Genomic DNA, 21903 nt, shown 5'->3' with positions numbered 1-21903 from the left:
TACTTTATATATAAATGTGAGTTTATAAATAAAATAAAGAATATTATTTCTAGGGGCCCTAGAACAGAAGTTCCCACGCCAATTTCGCGCTCATTGCTCTTTTTTTGCTCTTTTTTTACAATGTTGCTGGTCTTGCGGCTTTGCAGTCTGCAAGCAAAAAGCGCAAAGTGTATGAAGTCTGGGTGAGCGCTTTCCACATTTGATGCCTACGGCACCTTCCCATTTCTTCACACTTCAATACCTGCACAGTTGGTAGCGCTTTCCATCCCAGCTACCATTCTGGATATTCACCTCTCACAGGCCATTCTTGCCCGAGTCTGTCCTATCAGACAGGGGCATTAACCTGTATCCACACCACCTGGACAATTTCCCTGTTTGTTTGTTTATTGCAGCAAAAAGCAGTTTGTAGTACTGAGTGTGAGATAAATTACTGTATTTATCAGTGTTGATCAAAGAGAGTTGATCAGAAGGATTCCCCTTATATACAGTACGTAGAATTAATAAAATTGTATTATTTTCCGATATCCGCAGTGATTCTGGTCAACCTGACAGATTTTTAGTAATACAGTATACTGTACTGCAAGACCATGTGTTGTCTACCTTTTACTACAGTATACTGTACTGTATGAATGACAATAGAGTGCTGTATACTTTATAAGGGGAATCCTTCTGATCAACTCTCTTTGATCAATACTGATAAATACAGTATCATATTTATACCCCTTTAGCACCTGTCGTTCCATCCTATGCACCCATTTACTGTACAATGATGATTGCGGTCGTATTCACGTACTTTATGTGAGATAAATTAACCAGTTCTTTTATTGCTGAAGTCGCCACAAAATACTTTTATTTACAAATACAGTACAATACAATGGTGAAACTTTTCAAGTTAACAGCAATTCAAAACATCAACACACAATAATACATACTTTACAGTACTGTACAGTATACTGTACTAGTATATTTGGGCCTTGTCTTTGGGGGTTTATTCATGCAATTATTAGGGTGACCTGGCGTTGGAAATACTGACACAGTACAATCCTACAGCTACACCACCCACCCCCTCCCTTAGAGTTTTTAATCCCTCCCTGGCCAAGCATCAATCGTCTGGCTAATCCAATCCAAGCCATTGTTTTGTTAATCTGGCCCTGGGCTGTTCAGAACAGCCACTGCTTCTAAATTACTGAAAATATACAGGATAAATATACAGTGATGTGAAATAATCCTTTCTGTGGGTCTGAGAGGGTTGAAAGTCACCAGGTCCTCATACAGTAGAGTACATTCTCGAATACCTTTAGAATAAAAATACAGTATATATAAATATACAGTATAAATATTGCACAGTATACTGTAATGTTAAATAACCCATCCTGTTCTTTTTCCCTTCATACTGTAACAGTATCCTCATTGTGTCTGCGGTACAGTAGTTCATTGAGAGAGGAGAGGTTTTGTGTACATCATTACTGCTGTTTATATACTGTACATTTGACTGCACAAGCAGATTTGACGAACACAAGGCCCCCCCTCCCCCCTGGTGCACCCTTTTTCCTGGAACGACAAGAAAACAAAAACTTTGTTCAGTTACTGTACTGTACTGTATGTGCGTACTGTATTATGGTAGAACTACTGTACAGTAGGTGGCTGGTGCAGCTTTCTCTGGAAAGAAAAAAATGGAGCAGTTAGTAGGCAGTTACTGTAGTATGTCAAACTAGTCTACTGTACTGTATACTGGAACTACTGTATACTCTGACTATTGGGAAAGCTAAAATCTGTGCCATACTTACCTGTATCATACTGTACCTACTGTACAATACTACAGCACTGTACTACTTTCCTGATGCTTGTCCATTGCGCGCGATGACAATGGGCAACACAGTGGCAATATGGTCTATATATTTATTGCATCGTTCCTCGGTGAGTACATCGTTCCAAAAACTCATTATGGCTTTATACAACTCGTCCTTCTTGGAGGGTTTCGCCACTTTACGGATGTGGTCCTTCAGCTGATGCCAGACCATTTCGATCGGATTGAAGTCTGGCGATCTGTGATTGGAAAGAAAGGACAATTAGTTTAAGAGATACAGTACACAGTACAAACAGTGGGGAACATAAATGGGACACGGTCTACTGCACTTACTCCGCTGGCGTCTTCACCCAGTTGATGCCGCGCTCAAGGATATGCGCCGTCGACGCGGTGTGCTTGGGATCATTGTCCTGGTAAAAGCGATGACCATTGGGAAAGTCTTGTGTGATGTATCGCACTATCACGGGCACAATGTTGTCTTGGAAGAAATCTTTATTCATGATTCCTATAGCAAGAAAAGAAAAGTGCTCAATAGTACAGTACAGTGCATACGGTAAGGCAACACTAGTCAAGTACAGTGCATTAGGCGGCATTATATTTGAGAAATTGTACCTTCAAAGACGACAATGCATCCCGGTCCACGCCTAGAGATGGCACCCCACACATGCAGCTTCACAGGGTGTTTTGGCCGCGGCTTCAAAGTTATGCGGCCTTTTTTGTGGAACGCAAATCTTGCAAATCTCTCCAGCGACACAGTAGACTCATCAGTGAAGATGCAATCCTGGAAAGTCTCACCGCTGTCGATCCATGCCTGGGCCTGGAGCACTCTTTTGATTTTGTTTGCGTCCCGTATCATGGGGTACGCTCTGTAATGACAATGAATAAAAAATGTTAGCGTCACAGCGCAGTACAGTTTGCAAAACAACACTTTTACTTTACAGTACAGTACCTCCTGTACTGTCCACTACTAACCTCACACGTCCATATTTCCATCCAATTCTGCGTCTCATCTTCTTTATGCTGCTCTCGGATACAGTCAGATTGTGGTTTTCCTGAAGAGTGTTTTTAACCCTTAATGCGCTCCTCTCATCATTCTCCTCACTTATTCTGTCCACCAGAAGAGTAGTCTCCCTACAATGCAAAGAAATTATATTGTGTTATTAATATGCAGCAATATAAAATGTATACTGTATACTGTACATGTAATGTTGTAATATACAGTAAATATAAATATACAAAAAATGTATACTGCATAACTATAAATATAAATAGACAAAATATACAGTATACAGTACTGTTGTAATATAAATATACTATATAAATATACTGTTATTATATCATAATAAATACACATCATACTGTATACTGTATATTCCGTTGTCAGATGAATTGCAATATACCAAAAGTGTATACTGCTGCACAAAAAATATAAATTGACCACACATACAGTACACTACAGTATATACTGTTGTAATATAATAAATATACTATATAAATACGGTATACTGTTGTTATATCATAATAAATACACATCATATACTGTATATTCGTTGTCAGATGAATTGCAATATACCAAAATTGTATACTGCTGCACAAAAAATATAAATTGACCACACATACAGTACACTACAGTATATACTGTTGTAATATAATAAATATACTATATAAATACGGTATACTGTTGTTATATCATAATAAATACACATCATATACTGTATATTCGTTGTCAGATGAATTGCAATATACCAAAAGTGTATACTGCTGCACAAAAAATATAGATTGACCACACATACAGTACACTACAGTATATACTGTTGTAATATAATAAATATACTATATAAATACGGTATACTGTAGATGTACACTACAGTTTTCTATATTTTTTTTGGTTAAGTTTTATAAATAAAGTATACTTACGCATTTGTTATCTTTGGTGCCTTTTTGCGGTCTCTGTTTTTTCCTTGTGCATGATAGCACATGGTGCTTGATGGCACAACGAGGCCAGAAGCAGTTAACCAGCGCTGGATATCTGCAATTCGTTTTCCGCTCGTGTACATCTCCTTCATTCTCATGCTGAGATCCTTTGAAATCTTCTTAACAGGCATTGCTGCGAGTACTGTAGAAAGAAATACAAACACAAGAATGTATATTCGATGTTTAGTCGATGTGTATTCAATGTGCAGTGAATCCACAAAATGGATGGTGTATTTATATGTTAATGACTCACATAACAGACCACCCACTTTCAACACCTGTACCTGGCCGCCATGCATAAAAGGTTGTACACGTTGCATAGCCCACCACTTGCTGATCTTTATCTGAGCCATTGTCCAGATACTGCATTGTGCCTCCCGCTTACATGGAGCAGCCCCGGTTCTATGGACGAAAGAATCATCTCACCTCTTCTGTGCCTGCCACACTGAAAAAGAGAAAGGCAGTTACCGTTTCCAAGCCAAAGGCAAAGCGACAGGCTAAGGCCATCAAAGAAAACCTTCTGCTGACCCCAAAGGCTAAGGCTTTTAAAACACGTCAGCCTTATTATGTGAAGAAGAAATACGGTACTGTGCTCGGTATGCAAGACGCATGGCAGCCAACTCACCGAATCCGCAGACCACTTCCCATAAGCTTCGACGACTCTGCTGTAGCTGTCCCGGAAATCTTCAGCCCGGCTTCTCCACCCCCATCTTCTCCGGTTCCATCTGAAGATGCTGCTGCCTCTGAAATCAACGGGTCACTGTCTCCTTTGCTCTTGGACGACTCTGCTTCTCTCCCGGAAATCCAGCGGTCACCTTCTCCATCCCTCTTCCACCACGCTGCAGCTTCTCCTGTACCGGGCATCCCCAGGTCACCTCTTCCACTCTCCATCGATGCCGCTTCTCTCCAGGGAACCCCCATCTCATCCTCCGTTTCACCCATCCCCCCAGATCTCCAGATGCCATGCACAAGCAGCTCGTTGGACCGGATCCTGAATGGGCTAAGTGTGGATCTCCCCGGGAATTCTAGTGTGCTGGCAAAGCTAGATCTGCTTCTGGAGTCGGTGCTACATATGGAGCAACGGATGCTACAAATGGAGCAGTGGCTGGATCAACGGATGCACAAGATAGAGGCAGACATAGCGGGCATACATTATTTGCTCGGTGTTAATGCCCCTGTTTCCCCGACGCTGGAGCAGGGGGGTGACATGGATGTGATGCATGGTACCTTCGACCCCCTTCCATCACCAAGCACACCCCCTCCACCAGAAGATACAGTGTACTATGCTATTGAGGAGGACATGACAACCCCGTCAAGACCACGCCAGGAGACAACCCGGCGACCACTACCGGAGGAAAGCTTCCTCCCAGACACCCTACCATTGCCCATCGCCTCAAGTACACCCGCTCCCAAAAGACCTCCTACACCCGCTCGCATACAAACAGTGCCCGACATCTCCCTGTGCGATCTGCCACCGGCACTGAGGGAGAAGTATAGGGTGAGGAGTGCTGGTATACCACACAAGTATGCCTTGATCATATTTAAACACCATGTTCCCTACACATTGTACTGCGAGTGGGTGTTCAAAGTGAACTATGATGGGAATCGCCAAAAAAATGCCCTTCCTGCCAATTTAAGGAAAAAGATTGTGGAAGAAATGCAGCGCTATTACCCTGTTACAGATCCTGTAATGAGAGGCGTTAGAGACTGCATTAATGGCGTTTTGCGCCATGCAAGGCATCGGCCATGGCTGGAAAATGGGGAGGACTTTCAGTGAGACCATACTGTAATATTGTGCTGTACTGTACAGTACATGTTTTACCCTATAGTACCTGCTGTACTTAAACAAAGGATACTGAATGTTGTTGTGTGTTGCACGGTTTTTATACTGTATTTTTAAATAAAATATCTCACACTCAGTACTACTGTACAAACTGCTTTTTGCTGCCAGACTGCAAACCCGCAAGACCAGCAACATTGTAACTAAAGAGCAATGAGCGCGCAATTGGCGTGGGAACTTCTGTTCTAAGGCCCCTATAAATAATATTCTTTATTTTATTTATAAACTCACATTTATAAACCCCGTCACCCACCCCCTGCTCCTGCACAATATTATTAAAAGTTCAGAAACGAGGCTTCATTAGCATAGTGTATAGCCGCTAAGGTAATGAAGGGGTTAAGGCATAATAACCAATAAATACATTCAATACACTACCCACTACCCATGGCAACCTCCGCTGCTGTACAGTAAAACAGAGAAAAAAAATAACACTTTCAAAGTAATGTCCCCTAACCCCTTAATCACCATAGCGGTTATTAACCGCTTCAGTCATGAAGGGGTTAACCCGCCCTCACCCACCACTCGGGACGCCTACTGTACATACCCTCCCACTCTAACCCCCCACCCCGTGAGGCCTAACCACCCTCAACCCTCACCCACTAACTACCCACAAGGGAGGCCTACCCACATACCGTTGGGGAACCCCACCCCCCACCCCCAGTCCCCACAATCAAAACAATGCACAGCCCCACAATAAACAGCATTCTATTTATTAAATACATTACCCACCCCCTGTGCCCCCCCCCATAAATACAAGATTTATTCTTTTACATTCAGGGTCCATAACGCAGCCCCACGCTAGTCCCCGGTGGGCTGGCAGGGCACCTGGACAGACCTACAGTTTACCAGCAGCATTCCACAGGTTCTGGAGGCCTGCTGGTGGATCCTGCCAGCACCATGGCGCCCAGGTGGTCTCCTTGGGTCACCGTGAGCCACAATTGGGTCCCCACGGTATGCCCAAGGATGTCTGGGAGCCCCGGGTCAAACCCACAGGTGTCTGCGGGGCCTCGGGTGGTTCCCATGGGGGTCTGGGGAACTCACGGGTGCTCACTACGGGTCCGCGGTGCCCCCACAGAAGTGGGACCACACATCATCATCCCCGCACCTACGGGTCGGAGGTGCCCCCACAGAAGTGGGACCACACATCGTCATGCCCGCAGACTACGGGTCCGCGGTGCCCCCACAGAAGTGGGACCACACATCATCATCCCCGCATGTGTCACCCGTGGAACCACCAGCCTGCTACCCTTTAGGATACCCGAGATTCCCCGCGGGTGGTCTCCAGAGGTCCCACGCAAAACCACGGAAGTAACCCTGAATGTAAAAAAAATAAACCTGGCCTATACATTCAATACATACACCCTCCCCCCCAACACCTACAGTACAATAATGTGCAAAATAACTATTATCCAGATATGGATAATAGATTAATTGCCCATTATTAAAAACATTAACTAGCATATACAAATAAATAAAGTACTACTTACCTCATCAATACGAAGTGTCCGACGCCAGCGCCTTCCTTCTCTTGCCCACACAAAACATAGCCAAAACCAAGCCAATACATTGCAATTACATTCAGATATCAATTAACCCCTTAAACACCTTATCGGATAATAACCGCACAGGTAATTAAGGGGTTAAGCCACACAGGCACGATACCCACCCTTCACCCATGAATTTGTACTGTGACTTCATCATGCAACTATACAGTATATATATATACTGTATATATATATATACAGAGAAACAGAGAGAAAGAGAGAGAGAGATATATATATACAGTATATATATATATATATATATATATATATATATATATATATATATATATATATATATATATATATATATATATATATATATATATATATATACATATACATACACGTTATATACACACCCATGATAAACCAATATACAGTACAAATAAATGTAGAAGGGTTATCAAAACCATACTGTTCTACAACCAAACACTTCTCCATACAGACACTACATTAAAAATCAATTTCCTTTAAAAATCCTAACTGATCTCACAATCTACTGTACTGTATATGATCACTAACCAATGAAAAAAGTCACATTCCAAAATGCATAAAATCTATGCACCATACTGTATACATTCTGCAAATTAATCAACGTAAACAAAAATCAATTAGCAATCATTATTTACATCCCTAAACATTTCACACTCAATCATGAACAATGAAACCATTAACAGATTCACGCCTAGAGCAGAACAATTAAGCCTTTGAAAAAAATATAAGTACCGAAAAAAATACAACCTTTACAGTACAACCAAGGCTATCTATCCCTGACCTTCCTCAAACACACAATACAATACCAAGGAATAATACATCTATCTAATTTTAAAATACTTTAAACTCACAAAATAATTAAAAACACATCTAATCCAGCTTTTAAAACATCATCATTTCTTACCCTGAATGTATACTGTACAGTATATCTCTCTAGACATATATATTGTACATACATACATACAGTGGCAAGAAATGATATACTGTACCACAAAAAAAAAAAATACACATGTTAAAAAACCTTTTGAAATAATTAACAAGTTAAATAAAATACAATTCTTTACTGTAGTTCACTTACCATTACTTGCCCCCACCGACTCCCGTTGCCCAGCTTACTCACGAACCAATCCACGATCAGGAACCCATAAAATAATAAACCATTCAAAATAATAAACATTAAATTAAAAATCCAAACCAATCCACGGGTCTTCTACTTGTAATACATCTTCATCTGTATTCTTCTTTCTTCTATCTCCTTCCGGGCGAGGCAGGGCGTGGTCTTCTTTCCATCATCGGCCACGCCCTTGTCTTTTTTCTTCTCCGGAGGTCCTTCCTCCGCGGCGTCTGGCTGCAAAATGAGACGACATAGGCTTTTAAAGACCTATGACGTCACATTTTGCGTCATGGTTCCCACGGTCCTGATTGGACCGTGAAAACCATGTGTTTTGGCCGATAATAAAAAAATTATGACGTCACTTAAAGGGAATGAAAGCACAGCCAATCAGAATGGCTTTGCTTCAAATGCCTTTAAGGTGACATCATTAAAAGACACATGGCCGTGCACACATGGTACTAGAGCCAATCAGAGCGTGGGAACTTTATCCCTACTCTGATTGGCTCTGGTATACCATGTGTCAGGGGCTTGGGGGAGAAAGGATGTGACGTCAATGAAAACCTGTCACGTGGTACGGTAGCCAATCAGAGCGTGGGAACTTTATCCTTATTGACGTCACATCCTTTCTCCCCCAAGCCCCTGACACATGGTATACCAGAGCCAATCAGAGTAGGGATAAAGTTCCCACGCTCTGATTGGCTCTAGTACCATGTGTGCACGGCCATGTGTCTTTTAATGATGTCACCTTTAAGGCATTTGAAGCAAAGCCATTCTGATTGGCTGTGCTTTCATTCCCTTTAAGTGACGTCATAATTTTTTTATTATCGGCCAAAACACATGGTTTTCACGGTCCAATCAGGACCGTGGGAACCATGACGCAAAATGTGACGTCATAGGTCTTTAAAAGCCTATGTCGTCTCATTTTGCAGCCAGACGCCGCGGAGGAAGGACCTCCGGAGAAGAAAAAAGACAAGGGCGTGGCCGATGATGGAAAGAAGACCACGCCCTGCCCCGCCCGGAAGGAGATAGAAGAATGAAGAATACAGATGAAGATGTATTACAAGTAGAAGACCCGTGGATTGGTTTGGATTTTTAGTTTAATGTTTATTATTTTGAATGGTTTATTATTTTATGGGTTCCTGATCGTGGATTGGTTCGTGAGTAAGCTGGGCAACGGGAGTCGGTGGGGGCAAGTAATGGTAAGTGAACTACAGTAAAGAAATGTATTTTATTTAACTTGTTAATTTTTTCAAAAGGTTTTTTAACATGTGTATTTTTTTTTTTTGTGGTATATCATTTCTTGCCACTGTATGTATCTATGTACAATATATATGTCTAGAGAGATATACTGTACAGTATACATTCAGGGTAAGAAATGATGATGTTTTAAAAGCTGGATTAGATGTGTTTTTAATTATTTTGTGAGTTTAAAGTATTTTAAAATTAGATACTGTAGATGTATTCCTTGGTATTGTATTGTGTGTTTGAGGAAGGTCAGGGATAGGTAGGCTTGGTTTGGAAAGGTTGTATTTTTGTCGGTACATATATTTTTTCAAAGGCTTAATTGTTCTGCTCTAGGCGTGAATTTGTTAATGATTTTATTGTTCGGGATCTAGTCTGAATTGTTTAGGGATGTAAATAATGATTGCTAATTGAGTTTTGTTTACTTGGTTGATTACAGTAATTTGCAGAATGTATATGGTGCATACAGTAGATATTTAGGCATCATTTATATTGGAATGTAAGTTGTTTAAATGGCTTTTCAGAGGTTTAGTGATGATTTACAGTAGATTGAGAGATCAGTTATGAATATTAAAGGAAATTTATTTTAATTTAGTGTGTATGTATGGCGAAGAGTTTGGTTGTAGGACAGTGCTTTTGATAACCCTTCTACATTTATTTGTACTGTATATTGGTTTATCATGGGTGTGTATATAACGTGTGTGTATTTATATATATATATATATATATATATATATATATATATATATATATATATATACTGTATATATATATCTCTCTCTCTCTCTCTCTCTCTTTCTCTCTGTCTCTCTGTGTATATATATATACAGTATATATATATAGTTGCATGATGAAGCCACAGTACAAATTCATGGGTGAGGATGGGTATCGGGCCTGTGTGGCTTAACCCCTTAATCACCTTTGCGGTTATTATCTGATAAGGTGTTTAAGGGGTTAATTGATATCTGAATGTACTGTACTTGCAATGTATTGCCTTGGTTTTGGCTATGTTTTGTGTGGGCAAGAGAAGGAAGGCGCTGGCATCGGACACTTCGTATTGATGAGGTCAGTAGTACTTTATTTATTTGTATATGCTAGTTAATGTTTTTAATAATGGGCAATTAATCTATTATCCATATCTGGATAATAGTTATTTTGCACATTATTGTACTGTAGGTGTTGGGGGGGAGGGTGTATGTATTGAATGTATAGGCCAGGTTTATTTTTTTTACATTCAGGGTTACTTCCGTGGTTTTGCGTGGGACCTCTGGAGACCACCCGCGGGGAATCTCGGGTATCCTAAAGGGTAGCAGGCTGGTGGTTCCACGGGTGACACATGCGGGGATGATGATGTGTGGTCCCACTTCTGTGGGGGCACCGCGGACCCGTAGTCTGCGGGCATGACGATGTGTGGTCCCACTTCTGTGGGGGCACCTCCGACCCGTAGGTGCGGGGATGATGATGTGTGGTCCCACTTCTGTGGGGGCACCGCGGACCCCTAGTGAGCACCCGTGAGTTCCCCAGACCCCCATGGGAAAAACCCAAGGCCCCGCAGACACCTCTGGGTTTGACCCGGGGCTCCCAGACATCCTTGGGCCTACCGTGGGGACCCAATTGTGGCTCACGGTGACCCAAGGAGACCACCTGGGCGCCATGGTGCTGGCAGGATCCACCAGCAGGCCTCCAGAACCTGTGGAATGCTGCTGGTAAACTGTAGGTCTGTCCAGGTGCCCTGCCAGCCCACCGGGGACTAGCGTGGGGCTGCGTTATGGACCCTGAATGTAAAAGAATAAATCTTGTATTTATGTGGGGGGGGCACAGGGGGTGGGTAATGTATTTAATAAATAGAATGCTGTTTATTGTGGGTCATTGTACTGTTTTTATTGTGGGTACTGGGGTGGGGGTGGGGTGTTTCCCCAACGGTATGTGGGTAGGCCTCCCTTGTGGGTACTGACTGGGTGGTTAGGCCTCACGGGTGGGGGGGTTAGTGTGGGAGGGTATGTAGGCATCCCGAGTGGTGGGTGGGTGAGGGTGGGTTAACCCCTTCATGACTGTAGCGGTTAATAACCGCTATGGTGATTAAGGGGTTAGGGGACATTACTTTGTATGTTTTAATTTTTGTGTCTGTTTTGCAGAAGCGGAGGGGCCATGGCCAGGATGGGGGGGGGGTTAACGGTATGTGGGTAGGGGGTGAGGGTGGTTAGCAATGCAGGGAGGGAGATTTACTGGTAACAGAAACATCTCTCTCCCTTCAATGTAATCTGTTTAACACAAACATTAGGGGGGGAAGGGGCTTTAGGCCTTTATATCTCTCTCCCTTCAGTGTAATCTGTTTAACACAAACATTAGGGGGGGAAGGGGCTTTAGGCCTTTATATCTCTGTCCCTTCAGTGTAATCTGCTTAACAGAAACATTAGGGGGGAGGGGGCTTTAAACAATGCTGTGTATAATGTATAAGGTTTTTTACAATTAGATAGATGTAATCCTTGGTATTGTAAGGGTTAGTTTGGTTTTAAATTGTCTTTTCTGGTTGGTACTTACAGTATATATTGATTTTGGTTTACTTGATTGGTTAAAATACTGTAGTTGACTTGTTTGGAAGTGTTTGTACAGTATTTACTGGTAGAGTAGCTTGCAATTATATTGTTAACATTCATTTGCAGAATGTACAGTATTGTATATGGTGCATAGATTAAATGCTATGCATCATTTACAGTATACAATGTAAATGCAATGTACTGTGTGGATTGTAATGTTATGTTTTATATTGTAAAATAAGTTACTGTAGGATTATTAAATGGATTATTATTATTGTCTGTATAGAGAAGCGTTATCTGTAGGACAGTATGATTTTGATAACCATTCTACAGTACATGTATTTGTACTATTGGTTCATCATGTGTGTATGTATACTGTATACTGTATATATATATATATATATATACATCTACACTATCAATAAAAATATATTTCAAATGTATTTATTGGCATTTATTTATTTATTTATTTATTTATTTATTTAGATTTATTTATTAATTGTGGGGCTGCTGTGCGTGAATTTTTTTTATTGGGGGTGAGGGGGGTGTTTGGCCCTTGGTGTGAGTTTACGACTTGCAGCAGCAGCAGCACAATTAATAAATAAATCTAAATAAATAAATAAATAAATAAATGACAATAAACACATTTGAAATACATTTTTATTGATAGTGTACATGTGCAGGGGGTCTCCGGAGCTGAAGCGCACAGGTTTCAGGTCTGGGGACCCCGTGCCCCCCGAAATACAGGCCCCTTTAGGGGGTGCCGGTATCCCTCTGCTCTGCTTGGTTTACAGGCCGCGATCACGTGATCGGGACCTTTAAACGCAGAGCACTCAGCACTCAGAAACACAGGCCAGGCAGATTTAACACACACACACAATATGGGGAGGTTTTTTTTACATAGCTTGCAGGGAAGCTTAACGCACACACACAATAGGGGGATAGGGGGAGGGGTTTTTACATAGATTAGAGAGAAGGCAGGGCGTTTTAAAAGCGAGAATAGGGGGAGGGGGTTTTACATAGATTAGAGAGAAGGCAGGGAGTTTTAACACAGACGTGAAAAATATGTATTGAATGTATTAATTGTTTATTATGCCTTAACCCCTTCATTGCCTTAGCGACTATCCGCTATGGTAATGACGCAGCACTTTCCGTATTTTTAATAATATTGATCAGGAGCAGGGGGGGGGGGGGGTTCCCTGAGCATTAATTTCTGGCTCAGGGAACCCCCTGCTCACTTTACAATATTATTAAAATAATGCTTCTTTACCATAGCGCATAGACGCTAAGGTAAAGAACGAGTGTTTATTTATACTGTATATTGTATGTGTTTTATTGATAGTGTACATGTGCAGAGGGTCTCCAGAGCAGAAGCGCACAGGTTTCAGGTCTGGGGACCCCGTGCCCCCCGAGATACAGGCCCCTTTAGGGGGTGCCGGTATCCCTCTGCTCTGCTTGGTTTACAGGCCGCGATCACGTGATCGGGACCTTTAAACGCAGAGGGATACCGGCACCCCCTAAAGGGGCCTGTATCTCGGGGGGCACGGGGTCCCCAGACCTAAAACCAACGCGGTTCAGCTCCGGAGACCCCCTGCACATCTACACTATCAATAAAAATTTATTTCAAATGTATTTATTGTCATTTATTTATTTATTTTTTGGCGGCTGCTGTGTGTATTTTATTGTTGTGGGTTGCAGGAGGGTGGGTGAATGGGGTATTCGCCCCAACGATGGTTGGGGAGGGCTTGCGGGGGGGGGGGTGGTAGCGGGAGGGCTTAACCCCTTCATGACCGTAGCGGTATTAACTGCTACGGTCGTGAAGGGGTTAAGTGCACCCGCAACCCCCCCCCTCCCGCAAGTCCTAAACTCACTCCAAGGGCCAAATACCCCCCTCACCCATCCCCACTACACACAATAAAGCGGGCACGGTGGGTTAACCCCTTCATTGCCTTAGCGGCTATCCGCTATGGTAATGACGCAGCATTTTCCGTATTTTTAATAATATTGATCAGGAGCAGGGGGGGGGGGGGTTCCCTGAGCATTAATTTCTGGCTCAGGGAACCCCCTGCTCACTTTTCAATATTATTAAAATAATGCTTCTTTACCATAGCGCATAGACGCTAAGGTAAAGAACGAGTGTTTATTTATACTGTATATTGTATGTGTTTTATTGATAGTGTACATGTGCAGAGGGTCTCCAGAGCAGAAGCGCACAGGTTTCAGGTCTGGGGACCCCGTTCCCCCCGAGATACAGGCCACTTTAGGGGGTGCCGGTATCCCTCTGCTCTGCTTGGTTTACAGGCCGCGGTCACGTGATCGGGACCTTTAAACGCAGAGGGATACCGGCACCCCCTAAAGGGGCCTGTATCTCGGGGGCACGGGGTCCCCAGACCTAAAACCAATGCGGTTCAGCTCCGGAGACCCCCTGCACATCTACACTATCAATAAAAATGTATTTCAAATAATTTTTAATGTGCGGATGTTTGCGCAGAGAGAGAGCAGCGGATCTCTCTCTGCTGCAAACACATCTCGCCCCCGCCGCCCATACAGTAGTATCATTTATGTATGTGCATATACAGTACAGTACAGTACTGTACAGTACTGTAAGTTAGGGCTTACAGGGGTTGTTGTTATACAGTATATACAGTATATAGTATACAGTATATACTGCATTACAATTCATTATAGGGGACGGCTTCACAGAGAATAGCTCGCAAGCGCCACCATGTGTATTTTGACGGCATTGCAGTATTGTAACCAGCCGGAATAAAAAGCTTAAATTCCGGCCGGAAAATAACGCAATGCACTCTGGCAGAAAACTATCAGAAACCTGAATACACCCGAGTATACCCGAATTCGCGGGACTAGCCGTGCTCGAATAAAGTGTGTCGCCAGTGTACTGTATATATACAGTATATACTGCATTACAATTCATGAATTTCTCGGCTTCAAAGACAACAGCTCGCAAACGCCCCCATGCATTTTTACACGGCATTGCAGTATTGCAGCCAGCGGGAATAAAATGCTTAAATCACGGGCGCGATATAACGCAATACACCCCGTGAGAAAACGACACAAAACCACAGATAACCGGGATACTCCGAAATTCGCGGAGCTAGCCAAGTAAGAATAAAGTTGGTCGGTACTGTAATGTCATGGTGGTTGTTTTCTGATCACGGGAGGATTGCCCTTTGAATTATCCCTCTCCTAACGTTTGCGGTTAGACTATCAAGTTATGAAGATGGATGTCATTCAATTGTTATTAATTTGGATTCAATAACGGGTTCTACTTCGATTCAATTAATGTTGATTTTTTAAGTACGATACACTTACCACTGCTTTGTGAATTGTGTAGACTGGCAAAAAATGGCGGGTTGCCATTTTTTGCCTGATCAGACAACTTTTTTATCACAGACTTTTGTTTGGTGAAAAAACGCCTTTTAAGGGCAATATTGCACTGCTGTCCCTGCTTTGTGAATCGCGCATCAGGCAGGATCGCACTTAAAGGGCATTTATCTCGCTAAAAAGCAGTTATCTATGCTTAGTGCTTTGCTCCCATTGTCTTAAAAGCTATTTAGAGTGATCAGAAAATTGGAATTAGGCAAATATGTAATTTAATTTTAGGATTTTCTGATATTACTGACCAAAAACCTGACATAATCGTTCCAACAAAAATTAAATCATCAATGATTTTTTTAACTATCTAAATGAAGCAATATTGATTGAAACTGATGATCTTCGAAAAAAATGCACTGACATCAGTTTCTAAAGGTTATCAACCAGCAGCCATTAGTAAAGCATCCATTTCCCTAACGGAAAGGGCATTCCAGGAGAAACAGACAAAAATTACATGTAAAAGTCTTTCTGAAATCCAAGTATGTACTAAAACATCTGAAACAGATTGGATGCAGCCGATCATACATTGATGGGAGCACCGGTAACTGTATCACTCTTTATTATATTGTGGTGTGCAGCATTTTTTCCTTGTTATGTACTAAAACATCTCCCACAATATAAAAGCATTCAGTTTTCAGCAAAGAAAATCTATTGAAATCCTCAGTTACTCAAGACTTTTTCCTTGAAAAGGTCTTCAGAACCTTGAAGATAAATGTAATGACCCACAGAAACCTCAGTTAATTCATACAATCCTGACTGACATATTTAAAAGATTTTTTTTAAAGGATCAGCTGTTCTAATGTTTTTAACAAATCCAAATTTGATTGATCAGTCTCATAAGGAAACTATTTCAGGTACACTCAAAGAGTTAAAAGATGCAAACTAAACCTTTGTCTCTGCACCAGAAGTAAAATGTTGAACCCCAAATATAATACAACTGTTGCTTGCAGGGGCTATATGATGCTGATATAAATGCACAACAAAAATAAAGGTTTAGCAGATCATTATAACAAACCACCAGTTTGTAAAAATCTCATTGATGACTCTGAAACCTATCAAAACAAAAACATTATGATACCCATGATAAACATTGGGAACAAAAAAGAAACACATTTCAATGAACAATTGGATGCAAATCAAATATCTGAGAATACTGAAGATAAAATAGTTTAAATAAATATAATTAAGCATTCCCTAGTGCTAAAAATTAGTAAAAATGGTTACTCTACCTATTGATGAGATTTTGGATGATATTGTAAAAAGAATATTAACTAAATTTGAGACTTCAGAATTCTTAAAAGTTGAATCCTTTGTTTTGTCCTGAACATGAAATAAAAAATGCACCTGTATCTACAGAGGAATTAAAACAGGGCCCTGAACTACTAAGCATGCATTTATTGACAGCAAAAGATTTACATTCTCCTTATGAAGAAATTAAAAAGTGCTTAGTAAAGTCCTGTAAGTTCTTTAGCAATGATGCACCATCTGGACAAAAAAAGCTGTATGTCAATGCACCATCTGCTACAGACTAAATTAAATACAAATGCAGAAGAAGTGAGCAATATATGTTTTGAAAGAGATAAAGGATAGCTTAGACCAAGAGGAACAAACCACATCCCTGTCAACTAGTGTTTCAGAATCACAAGAACATGTGAATGCCAATAACATTATACATGCAGTTTTAGAAAATATATCATTCAAGTACAAATACAGTATGGCAAGCAATATGCGCGGCATGGCAGCGGACGTGTGGGGGGAATGGCGGCCGTTAGGAGCGGCGCCGGCGGCTATCGCCGCCGCCCCCGCATCTGATTTTTTGAGCGGTTGCGATGTTAGTGTTGGGGTCGGGCTGAGCCAGAACACAGCCCGGCCTCAACTGCCAGCACTGACGTCATCCGTTTCATTTCTGTCTCCACAATCCATTTTTGCCCTAGTTCGAATGAGGTGCCACTAAAGAAGTTTCACTTAAAAAATAAAATGTTTTTATGCATCTTGCAATATATTTAGCACCAGACTTTTGCTGGCACCAAAATATTGCAAGATTTTAAAGTTTGATATGCTTATCACTGCTTAGTGAATCGCATTTCTGTAAAAAAAAAAAGTAATTTTGGCCTTTTTTGGCTTTTCGTACAACTTTTTTTGCTCAGTTTTAAAGCTCGTTAAAAAGCTGTTATAACGTGATACTGCACAGTTATCACTGTTTAGTGAATAGAAAAGCAGGCAATATTGCGCTATAAGGGCATTTATAGTACTATAAACCACTTATCACTGTTTAGTGAAATAGCCCTTTAGTCAGTTAAAAACTTATGAACTTTAAACCTCAAATGATGATTTGACAACAGTTAATTATTTAATCTATTGATTTTTTTTTAAATTACCTCGAAATTAGATATTTGTGGTTTTGCTAATGATTTTATTGAAATTGTGCTCAGTAATATATACTCATGAGTTAATGACTTATTGGTAATAGATATGGAAACCATTTCAGGAAGAAATATAATAATATAACACTAACCTGTGAAAGAATAATAAACTTTCACTGCAACATTCAAGAAAAATGGAAGAGAAAGAAAAAAATGTTTGGGAAAAGTGGAATGTCAAAATAATGTTTTCACCTTATACATGTTCAACATCTAATTTACAAGATGAACATACATATTAATTGAAAGTGACTGAGGAGATTGTTCAGTTAGTTCTTGCAAATATTTAAAAAATGTTGCATTTCAAGGTTAAAACTTATTTCTAAAATAGTACAGCTGCAGACTAAATTAAAGGACCAACTGGAAAAGTACAAACGAGCATCGAGCAGACTGGTTCCAAAGATCTCCCATGCGGGAATCCACGATATGTCGTGGTCCGATCATGCACCTATAGAGCTGAGGTGCACCCAATTAAGCCTAGAAAAACCGGGAGCAAACTGGAAACTAAATGAGTCCTTATTAAGAGTCCCAGAACTGGCCCAAAAGATAGCAGAGGAAATAGACCAATACTTTAAACTAAATATAGGGTCAGTAACTTCCCACTCCTCGCTATGGGAGGCGCACAAAGCCACTTTAAGAGGAGTATTGATCAATCTTGCAGCTAGAAGGAAAAGGGAAAGGGAGGCTAAAATAGTACAGCTGCAAATTAAATTAATCCAAATTAAAAGACCAAATGGAAAAGCATAAACGAGATCACAATCCAAAGGTCCTCATGATAATCAAAGATATTCAAATTGAACTAAACCTCCTGGTAACCTCCCAGGCCGATTACTCACTGAATTGGTCAAAGAGGAATTTTTTTGACAAAGCAAACAAGCCAGATACTATGCTAGCAAATAAATTGAGAAACAAATTACCAAATTACAGTATTCAAGCGATAAGACGAAAATCAGGAGCCATCTCCGCAAACCCTAAATTAATAGTAGAGGAATTCAAACTATATTATGAGAATTTGTATAACGGAGAGAAAGTGGCACAAACCCATAGTACTAAAAGAGCTTTGAAGAATTTTCTATCAGGTTCAAACCTAGCAAAATTGACGGATGAGGAGCGTAGCATTCTGGGGGGGAGTTCACTATGGAGGAGATCACGCACATGATCGAAAATCTCAAAGTATCTAAAGCCCCAGGCCCAGACGGGTACTCAGGCCTGTACTACAAAAATTATGTAAAACTACTAGTCCCACACCTATTGGTATGTTCAACGCGGTATTGGAGGGAGCCACTTTCCCGGAACAAATGTTGCAGGCGTCCATATCACTAATTTATAAGACCCATTGGACTGTAAGAGTTATAGACCTATCTCGCTCATAAACACGGATATTAAAATCTAATCTAAATTGATTGCCAATAGACTAAGTCAAATTCTACCTAGACTCATACACCCAGATCAAGTCGGTTTCATAAGAGATAGACAATCAGCAGAAAGCACACGACAATCATTGATCTGGTAGAGATAGCCAATGCACAGCAAGTACCCGTAATGGTGTTCAGTCTAGATGCGGAAAAAGCGTTTGATAGGATTGACTGGGCATATTTAAAAGCTACGCTTGCAGCATTTGGGTTCGGTGAAAAAATAACATCAGGCATCTTAGCTCTCTACTCGAACCCTGCAGCCAGGGTGGTACACCAGGGCTTCCCTTCAGATTCCTTCAAGATCAAAAGTGGGACAAGGCAAGGCTGTCCCCTCTCGCCCCTCCTATTCACCCTGTGTATTGAGCCGCTTGCGGCCCAGATTCTTGACCATAAGGATATTACAGGCATGGAGTTTGGGAATCAAATACATAAATTAGCCCTCTATGCAGATGATGTCCTCCTGGTGTTGTCCAGACCCCTGACGTCACTTCCCAATCTCTTTGAATTGTTGGGTCAATTTAATACAATTTCAGGGTTCAAGATTAACCAATCTAAATCAGAATCCCTAAACATAAATTTACCAAAACCATTAGAAAAACGTATCTCCATCAATTTCAACTTCAATTCTCAGAATAAAGCGAGTAAGTACCTGGGAATATATATTACCAAGGATTATAATTCGGTGTATCGGGCAAACTACCCCAGGTTAATCAGGACCCTACGGGAGGATATACTGTAGGTCGCTGGTCAAAATTTAACATACAGCCGCGGCCCCTTTTATTCTCCAACATCTCCGAATTTTTTCGGGATTTTTTCCGAATGCCACGCACTTCACCACACTTCACCACATTCATGCCGCATTCTGACCGCATTCTGACCGCATTCACACCTGCGGTTGATGCGCGGTTGATGTGTTTATTGATAATGGTTCTGATTTAATTGGTTGCAATTCTTCACGTATCCACCAGATGGCAGATATTCATAAATTGTAATGCGCATGCGCTTCAGTAACGTGTCGACATGCAGGTGTTTAAAAGACACAGTTTAACAGTGGTCCATTGTAAATTGTCCTAGGGACTGAAGAAGTTACAATAATGTATCAATTTAGGCTTTTCATATTAAAACTAAACGCCCAGTGTCTGGTGTTCTATTGTCCTGAGAGTTCCGAGATGAGTGCACAACTGCAGTCCGTGTTCCAAAAACCCGACAGAACGTACGCTTACTTAATATGGGCCGCGATTTATGCAACATATTATAAGATGGCAACAGTTGTTCAAATTTTTCAGTATTTTATCGAAAACTATGACTTTAACAAATTTTCACCAGATGCTCGTGTGTGGAAGCGTGCAATAAGAAAAAAGTTATGAATCGATCCCTGTTTTTTTCGTATTGATCCCGATGTTATTGGAGGGTATTGGTGTGTACCACCAGGTTTTTCCCGTATCTATGATCATGGATACTTCAAAAGGCGAAAGGTCATGTTAAAACCAACTAAGAAACGTCAGTCGCAGGCAAGCAATGCGCCAGCACCGGCTTCCGATAACGGTCCGACCGTCAGTGAAAACCTGGTGACCGACAACCTTTGCTGTCTGTCCCCGCCCGGATACCTGCAGCCTGAGCCGGATTTCATGTACAGATTCCAGCAAGCTTGCATGTACTAAGCGATTTCCAGCCTAATCAGGTGTAGTAGTCCCGCTGTCACCTGGCAACTACGTGTATGATCAAGAATACGGGACTGGCAGTGGCTCGGCGCCAGCTGAATGGCAAAGTCTATGGTGAGTAATGTTGCTGTATTTTATTCTGTTTTTGAAATATCAATGCACAGTCAAGCGAGTCTCCTGTAAGCAATATCATTGGCTGAGCAGCTTCTACAGTAGATACTGAACAATTGGTGGAACGTTAGGTGCATGCGCATTGGAACCTTCTTGAAATGCATATGCATGTCATCACATCAACAGTAGGTGCATGCGCATGTGAACAGGAGACGCCCCCCGAGAAAATTATTGGTGGGACTGACTGTGGGAACTTCTTTAGGGGACTGACTGACCATTACAGTAAAACTTTTACTTTTTTATCCTCAGAAAAGAAAAGTTTGCCATCTCATGCGGAAAACGGCAAATGGAGGGATTTCGATGGATAATATCGCTTTGTGTAACAATGCCTGCACATTGCTGAATCTGATTAAAAAAAAACACGTACCGGAGTCTACAGTTTAGTGACTGTTGTTATTGATTAGGATAGAATACCTGAACAGTATGCTGTTATTTTCAGACCGTATACAATACTTTTTTATATATACTGTATAATAAACCCGAAAAAGAATGCATTTATACTACTTCATCAGGTAGTAGTTGTGACTATGAAACATGTAGGATGTAATTGGTCCAAGTGTTTTATTGCTACCCTATCCTATGTGGGCAATTTGGGCACTTTAGATACTTTTTTCCGCTTTAGCTGTGTACTTTTGAAATCGCCACTGTGACGTCCCTTCGCAGCCAGTTCACCCCTGCTTGTGGCTGCACTAAACGGAGAGCTCTGCGAACCACCCAGGTCCTCACTGACCAATCCGGGGACCCTCCCAGTGCGTCTGCAGGCTGCAGATTGCTCGATCCGTCTGGAG

The sequence above is a fragment of the Ascaphus truei genome, chromosome 2 (assembly GCF_040206685.1).
Source record: "Ascaphus truei isolate aAscTru1 chromosome 2, aAscTru1.hap1, whole genome shotgun sequence".
Lineage (NCBI taxonomy): Eukaryota > Metazoa > Chordata > Amphibia > Anura > Ascaphidae > Ascaphus > Ascaphus truei.
The sequence above is the reverse complement of the archived record's forward strand: the minus strand, read 5'-3'. Positions refer to the sequence as shown.